General features: G+C 42.7%; 1 protein-coding gene across 1 annotated transcript in view; it reads left to right on the top strand.

Annotated features, from left to right (window-relative positions):
* Positions 1 to 21,238, top strand: part of TBC1D5 (TBC1 domain family member 5) — a 741,163-nt gene that overhangs the window by 123,770 nt on the left and 596,155 nt on the right. Inside the window, exon 3 of the mRNA XM_073568086.1 lies at positions 10,505 to 10,580. The gene's annotated coding sequence lies outside the window, so the exon portion shown is untranslated. The remainder of the gene's footprint in view (positions 1 to 10,504; positions 10,581 to 21,238) is intronic.

Below are 21,238 nucleotides of genomic sequence, written 5' to 3'. Positions count from 1 at the left end.
CGGACGTTGCAATCACAATATGGCGGTACAGGACCGGAGCGACACTGGGAAGAGCTGAAGATGTCTACTGGTAATTATAATACTAGGGGCAGGGAATTTAGATTAATGACATTACTCCATCCCTGAAATAAGCTAAAAAAAATACTAGAGAGGTACTTTAATACAGTTGTACTCAAAAGTGCACATACTCTGGCAGAATTTTTGCTTAATTGGCCTTTTTTCAGAGAATATGAATGATAACACCAAAACTTTTTCTACATTCATGGTTAGTGGTTGGGTGAAGCCATTTATTGTCAAACTACTGTGTTTTCTCTTTTTAAATAATAATTACAACACAAAACATCCAAATGACCCTGATCAAAAGTTCACACACCCTGGTGATTTTGGCCTGATAACATGCACTGAAGTTGACACAAATGGGTTTGAATGGCTACAAAAGGTAACATCCTCACCTGTGTTTGCTTGTAATCGGTGTTTGTGCATAAAAGCTGAGTGAGTTTCTGGGATCCAGACAGACTCTTGCATCTTTCATCCAGCCACTGACATTTCTGGATTGTGAGTCATGGGGAAAGCAAAAGAATTGTCAACGGATCTACGGGAAAAGGTAGTTGAACTGTATAAAACAGGAAAGGGATACAAAAAGATGGAAATGATAATGCCAGTCAGCAGCGTTCAAACTGTGATTAACAAATGGAAAGTCAGGGGCTCTGTAAAAATAAAAACACGGTCAGGTAGACCAACAAAAATTTCGTCCACAACTGCCAGGAAAATTGTTCGGTATGCAAATAGAAACCCACAAATAACATCAGCTGAAATACAGTACTTTCTGAAAACTAGCGGTGTGGCTGTTTCAAGATGCACAGTAAGGAGACACTTGAAGAAAAATGGTCTGCGTGGTCAAGTCCCCAGAAGAAAGCCATTACTGCGCAAATGCCACAAAGTATTTTGCCTACAATACGCAAAACAGCATAGAGACAAGCCTCAAAACTTCTGGAACAAGGTAATTTGGAATGATGACACCAAAATTGAACTTATTGGCCTCAACCATAAACGCTACATTTGGAAGAGAGGTCAACAAGGCCTGTGATGAAAGGACTACTATTACTATCGTTAAGCAAGGAGGTAGATTGCTGATATTTTCGGGATGTGTGAGCTACAAAGGCACAGGAAACTTAATCATAGTTGAAGGAAAGATGAATGCAGCACGTTATCAGCAAATACTGAAGGCAAATTTGCAATCATCAAGCCCTGAAGCATGGGACAAACTTGAACGTTCCAACATGACAACGATCCAGAACACAAGGCCAAGTCGACCTGTCATTGACTATATCAGAGCAAAGTGAAGGTTCTGAAGTGGTCATCTCAGTCTCCTGACCTCAATATCATTGAGCCACTCTGGGAAGATCTCAAGCGCGCAGTTCATGCTAGGCAGCCCAGGAATTTACAGGAACTTGAGGCTTTTTGCCAAGAAGAGTGGGCAGCTTTACCATCTGAGAAAATAAAGAACGTCATCCACAACTACCACAAAAGACTTCAAGCTGTCATTGATGTTAGAGGGGGCAATACATGGTATTAAGAAATGGGTTATATGAACTTTTGACCAGAGTCATTTGGATGTTTTAGGTTGTCATTATGATTTTAAAAAGCGAAAACAAAATAATTTGACAATAAATGGCTTCACCCAACCACTAACCATGAGTGGAGAAAAAGTTTTGGTGTTATCATTCATTTTCTCCCTAAAAAAAGCCAATAAAGCAAAAAGTCTGCCAGGGTATGTAAACTTTTGAGCACAACTGTATATACTAAATAAAAATATATTAACTCCCATATGTAAGGAATAATCCCTGAAAACAATGGTGCACTGAGATATTTTTTTTTTTTAATCTTTTCTTATGGGATGTGCCATTTTGATATTTCTAGCATTTGTCTGACTCCTTGGAAATCTTACGTCGTCCTGTGCACAGAATCAGAACACTATATGATGACTTTATCACAGAACGGCTTCAGTAGAAGTTACTTTATAAAAATGGTGGGGAATTGCACAAATAGCAGCTCCTCAATTTACTGTCATAAATTGAATTACTCCTGCTGGTTTGGGACGCGATCTGAGAAGGGAAGCCTGCCAGTAACTTTTCAGCCAGTCTGCCAATAGTTCGTAGCTAGCAGTCTATTAGCTAAGACTGAAGACTAGACAGCTGTAAGAACGGTATAGCTTGCTAATAGGACTCCAGCCACAAGGAATGTGACATTATAGTAGCGGGCCCGCTCTATTTTCAGCTATAAAATATTTAGAAATGGGAAGCTATTGCTGATACTTTACAGAGAATCTATCAGCAGGGTTTGCAGACCAATCAACTGTGCCTGTTGAGATGGCATCAGTATCATAACCTTTGATGGCCCTTATAATGAGTCCGTGGATTAGCTTTAAACGCTCCTTTAGAGGGAATCTGTACTCAGGATTTCATCTCCAATTTGTCTATACATATACCTTTTCCAAAGACAAGTCCAGCCCGTATCTCCAATACTGAGAAATCAGCATTTGACTTGATATGAAATGAGCTTGAAGAACTATATGTCGATCTGAAACCTCTGTCACTCCAATTCAAAGGTGAGAAAATAGAGGCTCTGAGAAATGTTTTTGAGTTGAAGTCAGCACAAAGTGTTAGTGGGGTTTTTCCACTATTATTTGACCCTCTTTTATATGTCCAAATTTTTGATAAGATTAGTTTTTCTAATATTCTTTCCTTCCCTCTGCTTCCTCTATGGTGTAGGTGGGTCACATAACCCTCTGTTGACATATAAGCATGTCATGCTACTGCAGTGCAGTATAGCGCAACATCCACCAGGGGGTGCTGCTGAGGGAAGAGAGGTTGCACACACAGCATAGCAACACTGAGCAGCAGTACAAGCGCCACCAGGTGGCGAAAGAGTGGTCAGACGAGCCGAGTCAAAAACAGTCAGGAGCAGAAGTACCAGAGGTCACAGCAGTACACATGGTCAGAAACAAGCCAGTGGATCAGCAACCGTCGGAAGCGGAAAAGACAGAAGCAGATAAGACAAAAGACAGAAGCAGGTCCGAATGCAAGCCAAGTCAAAACCAGGGAGTCAACAAGCTTAAGGCCCCGTCTCACTAAGCGATCTCGGTAGCGAGATCGCTGCTGAGTCACAACTTTTGTGACACAACAGCGATCTCACTAGCGAGATTGCTGTGTGTGACAGCGATCAGCGAGCGGCCCCCCTGCCGGTATCGCTGATCGCTGGAAGAAACCTCTGGACATTTCTTTGGTCGCTGGTCTCCCGCTTGCCAGCACGCATCGCTGCGTGTGACAGGCGGGAGACCAGCGATCAGGTGTAAAAAATAATAAAAAATATAGTTATTCTCACCTTCCGACGTCCCGTTCAGCCATCCTGCCTCTCTCCACGCTCCGGTCCCAGTGATCCTTTGCACGAATGACCGCGAGACTTTATCCCTCGAGACCGTGACGTCTCGCGGTCATTCGTGCAAAGGATCACTGGGACCGGAGCGTGGAGAGAGGCAGGATGGCTGAACGGGACGTCGGAAGGTGAGAATAACTATATTTTTTATTTTGATTCTATTTTTTACAGTGATGGTCAGCGATCCCGGGCGCTTGGCATCGCTGTGCTGATCGCTGGTGAAGCTGTCTGTTTGACAGCTCACCAGCGATCACATAGCGACTTACTAGCGATCCTGACACCTTGATATCGGTGTCGGGATCGCTGGTAAGTTGCTTAGTGTGACGGTGCCTTTACAGGGAAACACTGAGTCAGGATAGACAGAGGGAATAAACAGACACGGAGCAAGTCAGTGATCACAGCAGGACCAGTCAGGATATACCAGGGTCAGATACACACGCCGATGGCAGACCTATTGCTGACACTATCTGCAGGATGCAGCGGAGCTAAACAGCAAACCTGAAACCAGACTGAGGCTGAGAAAAGTTAACCCCTGAAATGACCAGACCGAGAACATGGAAATACAGGACTCAAAACCCAGTCTGGATCATGACAAAGCACTAGTCCCTGTCTGCCCTCACGTGGACACATGATTCGGACAGAAGGAGAAGAGAGCATCACTGACCATGATTGACAGGAGTCTTAGCACGTAAAATCCGTCTTGATGGATCTTGCTGATGCTTTGGAGCACCGGTCCTTTTAACTGAGAACCTTTTTTATGGATTGTCATTAGAAAGTACATTGCAGCACTTGTCAATTGAAGGGTCTGACACCGGCACTCCAAATCATCGATTGGATTAGACTGCTCAGATGCCAGACTTCACTGTTCTTTGCCCTAGCCCTGACGATGATTTGGAGCATTAGTGCCATTCTCATTAATTGACAAGCACTGCAATGTGCTCTCTAATGACAAGCACTTTATTTCAATTGTTAATTTCTTGGGCTGGAGCAACAAAGCATCAGATGGATCAGTACAGAGGACAGCACAGTCTGTTATCTGAGCTTTCATGCTCAGGTACACAGTCAGTCATTTAATGGCAGCTCCAACCCATCAGAGGCAGAGTTACTTGCTCAACTCATTCTGTCTGAATCCTGTACTCCAAAGAGAGGTGGATCGGATGTCACAGAGCAAGAAGGACTGCCTACATGTCAACAAAGGATTACATAACCCACTAAAATCCCTGTTTTATCTGTTGCAGATCCGGCAGTTCTCTGAATGCTGAGCTCTATATAACCCTACCCACACCACTGAGTAACAGCTTTCTGTGTACACTGTGCATAGGAAGAAAGCTGCCAATAATGGGGTTGAGAATAAACAGAGATCATTAATATCAAGGAGTACATTGCTGCAGATGTGCTAGTCTTCTCAACAATAACCTCTTGCTTATAAAACGGTGTTAAAACGGTGTCTGTCTCTAAGTTATGCTGCTCTCAGAAGGGGCAGAAAAAACTTTAATGCTATGTGCACACGTACAGAATTGCCGTGGAAATTTCCTCGGCAATTCTGCAACTTCTTGCCGCTGGAAATTTGCATACGGAATTCCCGCAAAAAACTAGCGTTTTGCAAGCGTAATTAGCTTGCAGAATACTAGCGTTTTCCAAGCGATCTGTAGCATCGCTTGGAAAACTGATTGACAGGTTGGTCATACTTATCAAACATAGTGTTTGAAAAGTGTGATCACCTTTTTACTATTGATGCTGCCTATGCAGCATTAGTAGTAAAAGATAGGATGTAAAATATAATAAAAAAAATAAAATATAATGTTATTCTCACCTTCCGACGGGCCCCGATCTGCTCAGCGGCGCTCCCGGCATCTTCCGGTCCCAGTAATGCTTTACGCGAATGACCACGATGACGTCGCGCTCTCACGAGAGTGACGTCATCGCGGTCATTCGAGCAAAGCATTACTGGGATCGGAAGATGCCGGGAGCGTGGTGAGAGGCGGGAAGGAGATCAGGGATCGTCGGAACGTGAGAATAACATGATTTTTTATTTTAATTACTTTTTTTAACAGGGATATGGTACCCAGAGCCTGGAGGAGAATCTCCTCTCCTCCAGACCCTGGGTACCATCCACAAATGTTCCGCTTACTTTTCGCATGGTGGTCACAGCCGCTTGCAAAGTAGGTGGAACAATGCATTCCTATGTGTGCGGATTTTCCCGCGATTCCGCACAAAGAATGAACATGCTGCGTATTTTTCCGCAATGCAATTCCGCCGTGTAAAAATACGCAGCATTAGCACAGCATGTGCGGAATGCCATAAGATTGTATGGGATGCTTTTTTTTTGCATTTTCGCGGCGTGTGAGCTCAGCCTAAGAAAATGGGAGGAGAAGGTTGTGGATACAGCTGATAGACACGCAGAATTTCTGAAAAGCGGAGAGATGACATCGGGGTCAGAGAGTTGCTTTTCAGCATTGCCATCATTAGGACTTTGAAGATGGTACCAGAGCAGGTGGCCAAGGCTAATGAGTCTAAGCTTGTGTGGTTCTATATGCTCTACAAAACGTTATACTGAGCATGGTAATAACACTTTACAGAAATTGACTTCATTTGGTAAGTGACAATGTGCAGACAGGACATCTATAAGATTGACAAGGCTTGGGAAATCTTTGGTCCATAGGTGACCCGCAAAATGTTGGCTATGGGCCTGAACTTTTCATTTTTGTTTGTTCCATGTGAACAATAGCGACGTACGAATTATGAAGCCAGTAGCTAACTGGGCATAAGAAGGAGGTTCCAGGATGAGCGTTTTATTTCCCTTAAAATATTCAATGTTAAAAGCCTCCATAATACGTGTTAGGCCTGTTTCACACTTCCGTTTTTGTGTCCGCCAAACGGATCCGTTTCCGTTTTTTTGACGGAAACTGATGCAAACGGATCCGGTTTTTTAAAAACGGATCCGTTTTTTTGACGGATCCGCGGTAACCGTAATGGAAGTCTATGGGACAAAAAAAACGGATCCTGCAAAAAATGGCGGATCCGTTTTTTTACGGAAAACAACGGATTTTGACGGATTTGAAAAAACGGAAGTGTGAAACAGGCCTTAGGGGTTTTAGACTTGGATAAGATCTTGCCTATTCATGCCTCCTTGTAAATTTATTATAGGCAGTTTTACTCTTTATGAACATTGTCGTGTGAATGGAGCATTTAGCGATCACTCAGTATTTTGTGTATTCTCTCTATATACCGTACATGGTTCATGCAGAACCTAAAATTGCTACTACCACCATTAGAAACCATGCATTTCTCTACTGAACCCTTCTGACATACATTGTTGTTTAATAATGCTCATATTCCAATTTATTGCTTTACTGAGTATGGAGCGTATGTTGAGTTGGTGGAAAAACGAGCAATAAAAAAACTACCATAAAAGTACAGAATTAGGATCTAAACAATATTATTGGCGCCCCAGACACCGCCTCAAACACTCTCCTATGCATCATTCGTAGGATCTGTGCCACAAAAGGAATGTAATGTCCATTATAGAGTTATTAATTCTTATATATCACAATTGAAGCACTATGAATCAATCTGCTAGGCTGGCAGAGGAGCACGAGCCCTTTATATGCTCCAAGCAAAGAAATAGTACGGGAATAAAAATCTTGAATGATTTTGATCAGCTGTTGTGTATGCCCAGCACAGCAGTTGGTTCAATCAATTTTATGTTTTGGGATGTTTTTATTAAAACGAGCTGCTGCTTTCTGTAAATCACAGAGAAAGATGTGATCAGTACGCATGGCTTCATTTCTCTACCTATAACTTATCTGTGGTACTCAGTAAAGTTAAGGAGCAAAGTTTTTTTTTTTCCTGTTTTTATAGCAAAGGAAAATATGTCAAGATATTGTTTGTATTTTTTTCCTGTTTTTACTTTTTTTTGGATATTTATTAGGATTTGGCAATTATCGTTGTATTATTGATAGCTTGTGATGTCATCAAAGACAACCAGTCAGCCACACACCGCCATTGTAACTGCACCCCGTAGATGGAGAAAGTTGTTCAAGAAAATTACAACAAATTGTCTTTTTTTTTTTTTGTTGAGATGTTAGGCATGTCTTCACCAATAACGTATTAATAACTTGATTTATTTACTTCTTCAACACTTTTCTGAGACTTTTAGCGTGATTTTATGCCGGGTGCCACAGCTGTTTTTCTCAGCCTGTAGAAGAATTTTCTTGTATGTCTATGTTTAACCCTGTACATGCTCTTAAAGGGAATCTGTCACCTCAATTTTGGCCTATAAGATGCGGCCACCGCCATCAGGGGCTTATGTACAGCATTCTGAAATGTTGTAGATAAGCCCCCGATGTAACCTGAAAGATAAGATAAACGAGTTAGATTATACTCACCCGGGGGGTCCGGTCCGATGGGTGTTGTGGTCCGGCGCCTCCCATCTTCTAGCGATGACATCCTCTTTCTTACTTCTGCCGCGGCTCCGACGCATGCGCACTTTATCTGCCCTGTTGAGGACAGAGTAAAGTACTGCAGTGCGCAGGCGCCGGGAAAGGTCAGAGAGGTCCCGCGCCTGCGCACTGCAATACTTTACTCTGCCTTTAACAGGGCAGATAAAGTGCGCCTGCTCAGGAGCCACGGCAGAAGTAAGGAGGACGTCATCGCTAGAAGATGGGAGGCACCGGACCGCGACACCCACCACATCGGACCACGCCCTCCGGTGAGTATAATATAACTCGTTTTTCTTCTCTTTCAGGTTACATCGGGGGCTTATCTACAACATTTCAGAATGCTGTAGATAAGCCCCTGATGGTGGTGGCCGCATCTTATAGGCCAAAAATGAGGCGACAGATTCCCTTTAAGACCACCATGACTTTAGATTAAAGGAGTTATTTGGGATTAGTTTATTTTTTTATTTCTAGTAAAGTAGATTGAAAGAGATGTATCCAGGTAGTTGCTCTTTTCATTAGCTCATATATCAGCACAGCTTCTAACCATCCTTCACTTACTTCCCTCTTTATGAACTTTCCTCCTTTTCTGTAGCCTGTTCTCTCTGCTCTCCCTGAGACTGTAAATACTTTCTCCTCTCTCTACAATGGGGAGTTCTGTGTACAAGTCCCTTCCTCACTGCTGCTATCTCTAATAGCGAGCGAAGGTGGGAAAGAGCCGAAAGAGCTGTCTGAACCAAGAGCTCTGACAGATTTGTAACATTTTTGCATTTGGGTATATAAAATACTTATAGACACTCTGCATCAGGAAAACAGTCAAAATATTTTAATGATTATTTAGAAAGTTGTTTAACTTTCGGCTTGGTAAAGAAATTAAAATAACGTACACCTTCACAAAGATTTTTTTTTTTTTTATCAGTGAACAATGTTTCCTTTGCCAATATGCATTTTGGCTTATAAAATGTCTGTTTTAAATAAGGTCTACCACTAAATGGTTCAGCTGGTGTCTATACAATAGGTCAGGCTTAAGGCTGCATTCACACAGGTTTTTTTATGTAGATTTTTTAAGCTAAAATCTGAATGTGGATCCTAGAGAACTCTTAGTCTCTCCTTTGCTGATTCCTTCGGTTTATGATCCTTTCCCAGCTTTGACTTCAAAACTGCAGCAAATACGTCAACATGAAGACGCCCGCTGTAACTTCTCCATATGGGTTTAAATTGGCTTTTAGTATTCTTTCAGTCTTTGCTTGCATCTTGATGTTGTCATCCTTGGTTAAAACCCTAATTAGTTAGCCCATTGATTTTTCTACACTTCTAGCATTTCTCCAATTGAACGTTAACATTTAATTTGCCTAACTAGCAAGTCAGGTAATCGTTCTGTCTCTGCTGCTAAAATGATCAGCTCCAACCAGCACTGACAATTTTTGGAAATGTTTAATTTTTTTTATTTTTTTATTTAGCCATTTATTTCCTGAAAAAATGGTTGTCGCTATAATCCAGTGATCAGTTAGGAATTAATCTCTGTACGGGTCCTTTTATATGGGCTGCCCTATATGGAACCCCGTCACCATGAAAATGCAGCCTAATCTGCAGGCACCATGTTATAGAGCAGGAGAAGCGGAGTAGATATGTAGTTTTGTGAACAAATATTCAGTATAGCTTATGTTTTAGCATTTAATTCCCTGCTCTTTTCCTGGTTTTCAGTCTGGTGGGTGGTCCCATCAGTGAGTGACTGCTTCCTTTGCCTGTAAGTGCATACGGAGATGGCGATCCATCCACTGGACAGAATATCCTAGATAGTGCAGAGGATTAAATGATGAAAACTCAGGTTATACAGAATTCTTTCTCACAAAACTATATATCAATCTACTCGGCTCCCCCGCTCTATAACGTGGCGTGTGCAGATGGGACCGCATTTTCATGGGCACCGGTTCAATTTTATCACCCGAAACTGACATTTTAAACCAAGCAAATATCATCGTGGGGAATAAAGCCCCCTATAGAAATTGCACCTTTAGTTTTCCTTTTCTGTTGTCCTGAAAATGTAATTAGATCAAATATGCTAATTAATGTGCCCGGTGCACCCTTCATATCACTGGCTATGTCTGACTCCTTTTTTGGTGATTGACAGCATAGTCTTGGAGTGAGTGCTGTCTACCAGATCAATCAACATAGAAGTATGGGGATGCATACAGGACTTATGCGCAGGACAGTGTATTTAGCCATTTGGCCTCACTATGGGTGCATCAAGCACCCTAATTAAATATGCTAATCACATTACATTTCCTGGAGAATGGAGGAAGCGATAGGAAAACTATAGGTTTAGTCTGCTTTGTTCAACAAGGTACAGAAACACGTAGAAAAATGGTGCAAGTAATGAAAGACTTCTTTTCCAAAAATTCTTCCAGAATACTGGCACATTTCGCTTTCATCGCCCCCCCCCCCCCCCCCCGAATTGTGCCCTAAACTATGGGATGTTGGTCAAACATTTTAGTAGAGTCTTTGCCCAGAGTTGTGAAACTGTTTCAATGGTGCTAAAAATCATGGATGTCTAGTTGTATCGATAAAGAATTATAGTAAATAACATTTTTGATAGTAGGATCTGAAAAACATTTTTTTTCTCATTTCAGGTTTGCGGAGTCCTACAATTTGAAAAATCAAGAGGTTAAAGTTCACCTTTCACAAGACAGGAGACTATACAGCAAGGTATTGTGTTGAGAAGCGTCTATGTTGTATCTGTCTATATGTGTACATCCAGTGGTTGTGATGTGAGTTTCTTTCCTGTCAAGTGTTTTGCTAGTATGTTGTAATATATTGCATTTGTATCATGAGAAATTGGGGTCCTTATTGAAATATAGGTAGGGATGGGCACATCTTTAATGGTAATGGTGAAGGGGATGTAATGGGGTGATTGCACTTCTCCCCTATAACCAGTTTAGTTCACGCAATGCTTGACGGAAGGTTGATGACGTACCCATAAATGCCGACTGCAAATGGTCCAGTTTCTCGCAATTTTTTTCAAAATGTAAGGGTGGTTAATAATAATAAAAGTAATATATTGCCTTGTTTCCCTGAAACGAAGACCTACCCCGAAAATAAGCCCTAGCAGGATTTTACAGTATTTTTGAAGTATTCTTGAAATATAAGCCCTACTCCAAAAATAAGGCACTAGTTACAGTCAGGACCAGCGTTAGGTGGAGTCAGACTGGGCAATTGCCCATAACCCCACTTTCTTAATGGTGTCCAGTGTTTCTATTTCAAGATTATAACTGCTTAAGAACCTTTGGTGACTTCACAGTCATGTTACCTTGATGTCACCAAACGTCTCTTAACTGCACGAGTCTAGAGGAACTGAACAGGGGACAGGCTGGCATGCAGGATCGAAGAGAGAGCAAACTGGGCAGTTTCACTCTCTTAGGGGCCCAGCATTTCGATTCTGAGGTTAAGACTGCTTGAGGACCTTTGACTGCATCACAGTTATTTGGCCATGATATCACCAAAGATCTCTTAACTACAGGAGTCTAGAGCTGAAGAGGAGGCTGGCATGTGTATGTGCAGTGTATGTGTATATAAATGTGCATGTACAATTCTGCCAGAGGCACCCAGCACTTGTAAGATTCCTAATTTATTAAGTGGTGGAGATGTGCACCTTTTAATTTATTTATCATGTATACTCGAGTATAAGCTGACCTAATTTTGCCACGATAAACTCAAGTATAAGCCGGATATGCATTGTCCCCTCATCCCTATCCTGGTATGCATGGCTCTCCCATCCCTGTCCTTGTATGCATGGCTCCTTATCCCCTCTCCTTGTATGCATGGCTCCTTATCCCCTATCCTTGTATGCATGGCTCCTTATCCCCTATCCTTGTATGCACGACTCCCCAGTCCGTGTCCTTGTATGCATGGCTCCCCCATCGCTGTCCTTGTATGCATGGCTCCTTATCCCCTGTCCTTGCATGTTTCGTATTGAAAAAAAACAAACATCCTACTCACCTTGCCTGTGCGCCCTTGATGTATCTTGTTCTGGCGCCTGCAGCTCTTCCTGACGAGCGATCACGTGGCCCCGCTCATTAAGGTAATGAATATTCACTCCACGCCTATGGGAGTGAAGAAGCGTACATATGCATTACCTTAATGAGTGGGGCCACGTGATAGATCTTCTGGAAATGCTGCTGGCGCCGGAACCAACGAGATGTAGCGAGGGCGCAGGAGGGTGAGTAGGAGGTCTACTGGAAGCTGTCGTCTGCGGGTGTCACTGTTCGCGCTATAAGAGAAATTAATATTCATTTACCTTTAGCAGCGGGTACAGTTACAGCTTCTGGCTCCTGCCTCCTGTGACCCACCGATACCCCTTCCCCGCCGGCCCTCGGGGACAATTGACTCATGTATAAGCCGAGGGGGGCGTTTTCAGCACAAAAAATGTGCTGAAAAACTCGGCTTATACATGAGTATATATAGTTGGTGCATCTTACTCCAGTAGCCCTGTTCATGTAGACTGGCCTGCACAAGAGATGTGATGCCAATAATATGAGGGCAGAATGATCTATTAGTGATCTATATTGTCCCATTGTTCTTCGTCAGCTTGTATGATCTCAAGAAATTGATGATGGAATTGAGGGTTTGGGGAGTTAGGACGATCTTCCAGGATGTGATATTATATTATTATACATTTATATAGCGACATTTATTCCATGGCGATTTACATGTGAAAAAGGGGAAATATAGACAAGTACAATAAACATGTGCAAGACAAGGGACACACAAGTACATAAGGAGAGGGGACCCTGCCCGCGAGGGCTCACAGTCTTCTATTTGAATATATGTTGATTTTTTTTTGTTCAAGAAAAAATCGGGATTGTTGTTCATGAAAAAAAATAAATAAAATAAGACATTCCTTGAAAAATAAGCCCTAACCTTTACTGTAAAATAATAGTTAAAAAAATAAATCCCTGCCTTATTTTCAGAGAACCACGGTAAGTTATACTCACTGTCTCTATTCTTCGTAGTTAATGTGGAGGCCTTCTCTGCTGGTCCTTGTTTCGACCTAAAGCTATAACTTCATTTTCCAGTCACTTGCCATTTATAGGGCTTTTGAGGAGGAGGACCACTTGAGTGGCCAAAACCAGTTTTTATAGCCATCCCTGCTGTTTCAAACGTTTATCGAGGGATAAGTTGGACAACCCTTTTAACGTCAAACTATTTTTGATGTGGGCATATTTCCTTTTCAATGTATTAAACTTAGCTCCAAGTTCCTAAATGTACCCACTCGTCCGCTAAGACCGACTTACGGGTTGCTATTCTCAAGTTGTATAGCAACTCATGAAGCCATCCGTTCTCTCCAGCACATTCCATGGCTGGGACAGGCATTCCCCCTCTTGTCTATGTTAATGGTCACCAGGGATTACGTGGCATAGACTCCTTTTGTAAATTGGAGATTAGAGAGTATTGTATTCCTGGATTGGTACTAAAGCATTGACATTGTTTTTTAATCTGATAACGTATGGCTTTAAATTCATGTTCCTTCAGTCGCAGGCGACAAATCTAAAGCAGCATTTCTTGGATTTATGAGGATAAATCCTGTTTGGCAATCTTGTAGATCCTCCAGAGAATAGTTAAACAGTGATTAATCATTGTTTCTTCACTGAGTGTGCAGAAAAGAATGGGGAAGCCGCATTTCACACCTCTGAAGCAATTAATCCCCATGATCTTAGCCAGGCTTGTCTTGTAGATAAGTCAGGATACAAAACTGTACCTAATTTATCAATGTATGCATGCCATAAAGTATAAAACACACTATTTATTTCATATCATTTATAGTCAAATGTAAAAAAAAAGTGACTTTTCCGTATCCAAGAGTATTTTTTACATTGCCTTCATATAAACTAAGTACCAGAGATTACAATGGGATTGCTGTTTATTGTGCACATCTGGTGCAGTCACTATGCATTTTCTCATTCACTTGCTGGCATTTTTAGTGATTGTGGCATAAATCATTTTGCTAATCAGAAACATAAGTGACGGGAAGTCATCTCCTTTTTTTGAACAATGGGAAAAAACATATGGCTTCTTAGTCAGGACTTGGCTGTTATGCTATTTATGTGGCATTGTATTCTGTATTTAGAATTTCATATTAATTGCAATGGTTTGATTGAAGGCACACAGTGCCCAAGGTTTACGTTCAAAGTATTTGTTTTATGCCTTGTATATGGCACACTTTGAGCTTAACTTTTATGGTCCACCTGCTTGCAAAAATAAAGTTGTAACATATTATGTTATCAGATTCATGAGCAGACTACTTTAAGTCGCTCGGAAACACAGACTGCATGTTATAATTGGCAGCTCGGATCAACATGCACAGAGCGTTGGCTGGTACAATAGATGTTTGCGTTGGTTAGATGTTTCTGACCAAGAAAATCTCTCCTGGGTTCTGTATCTAACAAATTAAGGTTCCGCTAGGTTAAGTTATATGTACAGTGCCTACAAGTAGTATTCAACCCCCTGCAGATTTAGCAGGTTTGATAAGATGCAAATAAGTTAGAGCCTTCAAACTTCACACAAGATCAGGATTTATTAACAGATGCATAAATCTTACAAACCAAAAAGTTATGTTGCTCAGTTAAATTTTAATAAATTTTTAAACATAAAAGTGTGACCTGGCGGGGCTGAGGAGGAGACGAGGTTCAAGCTGGTCATACAGATTAAGAAGGGGGCAGCCGTTTATGACCCCTTTGGACAAGTTTCTTACTAAGAGAGACTGTGTTGCGAGTGACCCCATGCCACCAAAGTCACAACGACAATCAATCCATAAAGGCACTCAAGCGAAAAATAAAACTACGTGGTCGGGCCCAGTGGGTATGGACCTGGACTCTACGCCCTCACTGTCTGCTCTGGTGTCACAGCAGGAGGACGGGGGGGGGGGGTCGCGTGACTCCCCATCAGAGACTGAGTCGGGAGAGATGGAACACCATTTTGACCACAGAGGATTGAAGAAGTATCTGGATCTCCTCCCTACCAAAGAGGACTTTAAATCCCTGATCTCAGAAGTAAAAGAAACCTGTAAGTCAGAGATTAACTCAATCCACCAAGATGTTGGGCTACTAGCAGACAGAGTGGACTCAATGGAAAGGGATCACGATGCTACTAGACAGTACATCATCAAACTACAAAAGAACGTGACTTCTTATGCTCAGGCTCTGAGTGAAACTAACAAACATCTGGAAGACCTGGACAACAGAGGACGCCGTAATAATATCCGAGTGAGAGGCGTCCCTGAGGCCACGGGTAATGAGGATGTCCATGCCATACTTGAAACCATATTTAACACTGTACTGGAGTGCCCCACAACTCAAAGGATAAAATTGGACAGAGCACATAGAGCATTACGCCCCAGGGGGCCGCAAAATCAGTCTCGTGACATTATTTGCTGTGTCCATGACTTCCAATTAAAAGAGTCTGTTATGGCTAAAGCCCGTGCTTCGGAGAGAATTGAATATCAAGGGACTCGGATCCAATTATTTCCTGATTTATCTTGGATCACCCTACAGAAAAGGAGACATCTGCAGCCACTACTTGCATCCTTAAAAGATAAGGGCATCCGGTATCGCTGGGGGTTCCCGTTTGCCCTCATAGCCTCAAAAGATGGTCGTACGGTAGTGCTTCGATCTATTCGGGACCTCCCAGCCTTCTGCACTGACTTGGGGGTTCCTCCGCCCTCCCTGGTGGACTGGGAATTGGAGATGCCGTCCAGTCCACTCCGTCCGGTTTGGCAACAGGTGGACTCTAGGGGGGGATCTCCCTCATCACGACCTAAGGCATGACCGGTTCCGACCTGAGATAACAATTTTTCATATTTTTTCTTCCTTCTGGGAACTGGAGCCCTGTGTTTGAATCTCTGGTTTCAAGCTGGAGTCCCCCCTTGGGGGGCAGTTGGGGGGGGATCTTGTGCCCTCCCCAGTTTATTATAGGGACTTTGGTTGGTTCTTTCTTTCATAAGTAGCTGTTCACTTTTTTCTTTTTCTTTTATGATAATATATCTGGTTAAGACTCCTCACACTATTTGCATTGGCTTGCTACTAGGGCGGTGAGAATTGAACACTCCCCTCTCTTAAATGTTTAGAATCTAGCTTTTGACACTGACTGTGATAGCAGTGTGTCCATAGCTACAGACCCCCTTTTAAGGGTTAGAGTTACCCTGGTTCCTCCTACGGAAGAGTTGGTAAAGGAGGTCAGGGTTTAAATATTGGTAAAGTTTTACGTTATGCCAATCTTTTTTTCTCTGACCCTGGCCGGAGAGGACGGTAGCGGAGAAGGCTTTCGCCTGTGGCTTCACTCCTCTCTGGTAATATTTGTGGCTTGTAAATGTTGTGATCTATGTGTTGTGTGTATTGTAAATGTCTTCTCCCATTCCTTATGTGTCTACCCTGATTGTGGTGAGGGAATCTTCTGTACCTCTTTGAGAGCCATCCATCGTGGGCCATCAGGCAATTTTGAGATGGGCAATACCCGGTTGGTCTCTGTATGTAATGCTAATTTTGCTTTCTGCTACTACAACCTAAAATATGGTTAAAATTTTAACACTAAATGTTAAGGGTTTAAACTCAAACATCAAGAGACGAATGGCGCTTGGTGAGATGAGGACCCAGCGAGCTGATGTGGTTTTCTTACAGGAAACGCACCTGAATCTCAATGGGAACTGCAATTTCGCTAAACACCTTTACCCCACAATTTTCTTAGCCTCCCAGGAAAGGAAAAAAGCCGGTGTGGCGATTTTGATATCAAGGACCTGTCCCATCCAAGTTACTACCTCCCTGGCAGATCCACAGGGTAGGTACCTTATCCTACAAGGGTCATATAAGGAAGTTCCAATTATTCTGTGTAACATCTACGCCCCTAATACCTCCCAGGTCCTCTTTTTGAATCGGGTACTCCTCAAATTAACACGCCTCCCCTCCTCAGCGTGGATTTTGGGTGGAGATTTTAACACTATTTTCTCTGACTCATTGGACAGGTTGACCATTAACAATCAATTGTCGAGCCCGTCTCAACGTAAATTGACAGCTGCCTTTCGAAGACTGATCCGCAGGTTTGCCTTATTTGATCTATGGCGAGTTAAACATCCCTCAGAAAAAACCTTTACCTTCTACTCCCCCCTCATGGCACACACACCAGGATCGATTTTTTCTTTGGCAACATTCAGACCCTTAGATTGACGAGCAATGTGGATATTGGTGCAATAACGTGGTCAGACCACGCGCCAATGACTCTCACCCTAGACCAGACAATCCCACGTACAAGAGTCTGCCACTGGAGGCTCAGTGAGTCCCTCCTCAAGAGGGCTCCCTACAGAGACAAACTGGAAACCGGATTGATGGAATACTTCGAGAACAATGAGGGGTCAGTGCCTAATTTTTCTACTGTCTGGGAAGCCCATAAGGCCGTCTTTAGAGGGCAATGCATAGCATTAAGCTCTCGTATAAAAAAGATAGATTATATCAGAGAGATCAGCTCCTCAAAAGTCTCAGAGACTTAGAGAATAGGATGACCCTTAACCCAACAATACGTACCCTTAGAGGTATAGTAAAGACTCGTGCCCAACTGAGGGACTTAGCGGTCAATACAACAGAAAAATTACTACTTTATAGCAAGCATAAATATTATGACAAAGGAAATAAACCTCACTCCCTTTTAGCCCGCCAACTTAGAGAGGATAGGGGGAACTCATCCGTTTATGCCTTGAGAGATTCGGGAGGGAATATGTTCTATGATCCCACTAAAGTCGCAAACATCTTTCAGGATTATTTGTCAAGATTGTATTCTTTGCCTAGCACTCTTCCTACAGACCCAGGAAAACAGAGGGACCTAATCCACTCCTTTCTTGAGCAGTGTAAGCTGCCTACTCTTACTAAGAACACTGTAAATACACTGAATAAAGAAATCACGGGTGAAGAGGTAGGAGAGGTGCTTAAATTACTTCCTAATGGAAAATCACCGGGTCCAGACGGCCTGACATACTTCTACTACAAGGCGTTTGCGGTTCGACTCACCCCCTATTTAGTTAAATTATTTAATAGCTTCCTCACGGGCTCCCCTATACCCGCAAGTATGCTACATTCTTACATTACGCTTATACCCAAACCGGGGAAGGATGCTATGGAATGTGCCAATTATAGGCCCATAGCACTCCTTAATGCTGATATGAAAATCTTTACTAAACTACTGGCTCTACGTCTTTCAGCGCTACTCCCTCACCTAATACACAAAGACCAGGTGGGTTTTGTCCCATGTAGACAGGGAGGAGACAATACCAGGAAGATCATTGACTTAGTAGAGGTTGTTAATAAGACAGAGAGTGAAGCACTCCTTCTTAGTTTGGATGCGGAGAAGGCATTTGACCGACTGGGGTGGCCATTCATGTTCGAAACGTTACATCATTTTGGAATTTCGGGTGCATTTATTACTGCCCTGAAAAGTCTATATTCATGCCCCTCAGCTTCGGTCAGGCTTCTTTATGCCACATCTCAACCCTTTCAAATACACAACGGCACCCGTCAGGGATGCCCTTTGTCCCCCCTTCTTTTTGTCTTGTGTATTGAACCATTGGCTGCTGCTATTCGCAATGACCCTAATATACGTGGAGTAATGGTACGAGATAAGGAGTTTAAGCTATCTCTATATGCGGATGATGTCCTATTGATTTTGTCCCAACCACATATCACCCTCCCGAATTTGCATTCCTTATTGCTACAATTTGGAAGGCTGTCGGGGTATAAGGTCAACCAGAACAAAACGGAAGCTCTGCCTCTTAATATTCCACAGGTGCGGGTTTCCTCATTACAGGAAAACTACAACTATAAATGGACAAATATATCCTTGACATACCTGGGGATATAATTAACATCTAAGTATAAGCTATTATACCAGCAGAACTATCCTAGTTTATTTACTGAGATAAAAAAGCTCCTGCTCAATTGGAACAGGCTCCCGTTGTCTCTGTTTGGCAGAATCTCTGCAGTCAAAATGTCTGTTCTGCCAAAGCTACTTTACCTATTTGAGACCCTTCCGGTGTGTGTGCCATACAAAGAGTTGCGCAACATTCAGTCTAGTATACTTCAATTTGTTTGGGTCCACAAGAGACATAGAATCAAGAAAACCACTCTATTTGACAGTAAACTGAGAGGAGGCTTGGGGGTCCCAGATATTACTAGGTACTACTGGGCAGTACACTTACGTCACATCCCTGCATGGTCTAATCGCTGTGCCTTCTCTAGATGGATGGAAATAGAGAAGTTATGGTTTGCCCCAATACACCCCAACTCCTACCTCTGGGGCACCTCATCTAACAAGCTTGATCCACATACCCTGGGCCCTATAGCCTTCACTAAGAGGATATGGGACTGTTATGTTAAAAAGTTTCCACTTAAATCCGAACGTTCTCCCTTGACTTCTTTTCTTTTTAATCCCAGAATGCCAGACGGTATGCAGGGTATAGCGACTAAAACATGGTTTGACAGGAAACTCTTTTGCTTTGCTGATATAGTAGACGCAAGTTCCAGAGTCCTTCTCCCCTACGCCAACATATCTGCTAAATTCAATCTCCCTGGCAATTTCCAGTATCGGTATTTACAAGTAAGACACCTGATGCATTCCCTTTTTGCCTCCTTAGAAGTCTCCATCCCTACACTATTTGAAAGATTATGCAGAGCTGGGGTTTCTACTAAAGGCCTCATCTCAGATATATATCGTATTTTAGTTGTCCCATGCCCAGAAGACAAGCCAAATCACACCTATATGAGGAAATGGGAAGATTTTCTTGGTGAGACCATTCCCTTGTGTACGTGGAAACGGATCTGGGATACTGCCTCAAAGACATCTTCGTGCTATGTTTATAAGGAAAATCAGTATAAATTAATTATGTATTGGTATCACACCCCATCACTACTACATAAACTAAACCCAACTATACCTGACAATTGTTGGAGGTGTGGAGCTACAGGAGGAGACATACCGCACATATTCTGGGTATGCCCCAATATCCAGGGTTTCTGGAGGCTGGTGCAATCTCTTATTTATAAAGTAACTAACCTTCGGGTTCCCCTGGATCCTAAATTCTACATATTAAATATACCACTTGTTCAGCTGGGGAAGAGAGTGAAGCGGTTACTGTTGCATATGACCACAGCCGCCAGGTGTCTAATTGCCTGTAACTGGAGGTTAGCCCACCCACCCTCACTTGCCGATCTCCATTCTCGGATCCAAGATGTGAGAAGGATGGAGTATCTATCTGCCTTGTCAAATGACACGGTAGATCTTTTTGAAAGTGTTTGGTCACTCTGGGACACTTATTGGGCCAATAAAGAATAACAGTGAAACTTGGCCTTGATGGAAGCCTGAAATATTCACCTTCCCCGCTCCTTCCCCCCCCTCCTTATATTTCCCTGTCTAGTATTGTATTGTTCGTCTTGTCATATTCCCTGTTTTCATTGTATTAGTGGATATTAAGATATGTATACTGATTTCTGGTTTACAGTTATTGTTAACAAGCTTGTGAGACATATCTATACATTCATGTACTTTTTCTGTATCTGTTTAAAAATGTTAATAAAATACACAGTTAAAAAAACAAAAACATAAAAGTGTGGGTCAATTATTATTCAACCCCTAGGTTTAATATTTTGTGGAATAACCCTTGTTTGCAATTACAGCTAATAATCGTCTTTTATAAGACCTGATCAGGCCGGCACAGGTCTCTGGAGTTATCTTGGCCCACTCCTCCATGCAGATCTTCTCCAAGTTATCTAGGTTCTTTGGGTGTCTCATGTGGACTTTAATCTTGAGCTCCTTCCACAAGTTTTCAATTGGGTTAAGGTCAGGAGACTGACTAGGCCACTCCAACACCTTGATTTTTTGCCTCTTGAACCAGGCCTTGGTTTTGTTGGCTGTGTGCTTTGGGTCATTGTCTTGTTGAAAGATGAAATGACGACCCATCTTAAGATCCTTGATGGAGGAGCGTAGGTTCTTGGCCAAAATCTCCAGGTAGGCCGTGCTATCCATCTTCCCATGGATGCGGACCAGATGGCCAGGCCCCTTGGCTGAGAAACAGCCCCACAGCATGATGCTGCCACCACCATGCTTGACTGTAGGGATGGTATTCTTGGGGTCGTATGCAGTGCCATCCAGTCTCCAAACGTCACGTGTGTGGTTGGCACCAAAGATCTCGATCTTGGTCTCATCAGACCAGAGACCCTTGAACCAGTCTGTCTCAGAGTCCTCCAAGTGATCATGAGCAAACTGTAGACGAGCCTTGACATGACGCTTTGAAAGTAAAGGTACCTTACGGGCTCGTCTGGAACGGAGACCATTGC

This window comes from Dendrobates tinctorius, unplaced genomic scaffold (assembly GCF_039654945.1).
Source record: "Dendrobates tinctorius isolate UK_male_01 unplaced genomic scaffold, ASM3965494v1 ptg000005l, whole genome shotgun sequence".
Taxonomy (NCBI): Eukaryota; Metazoa; Chordata; class Amphibia; order Anura; family Dendrobatidae; genus Dendrobates; species Dendrobates tinctorius.
Note: the sequence above shows the minus strand (reverse complement) of the source record. Positions and strands in the feature narration are given on the sequence as shown.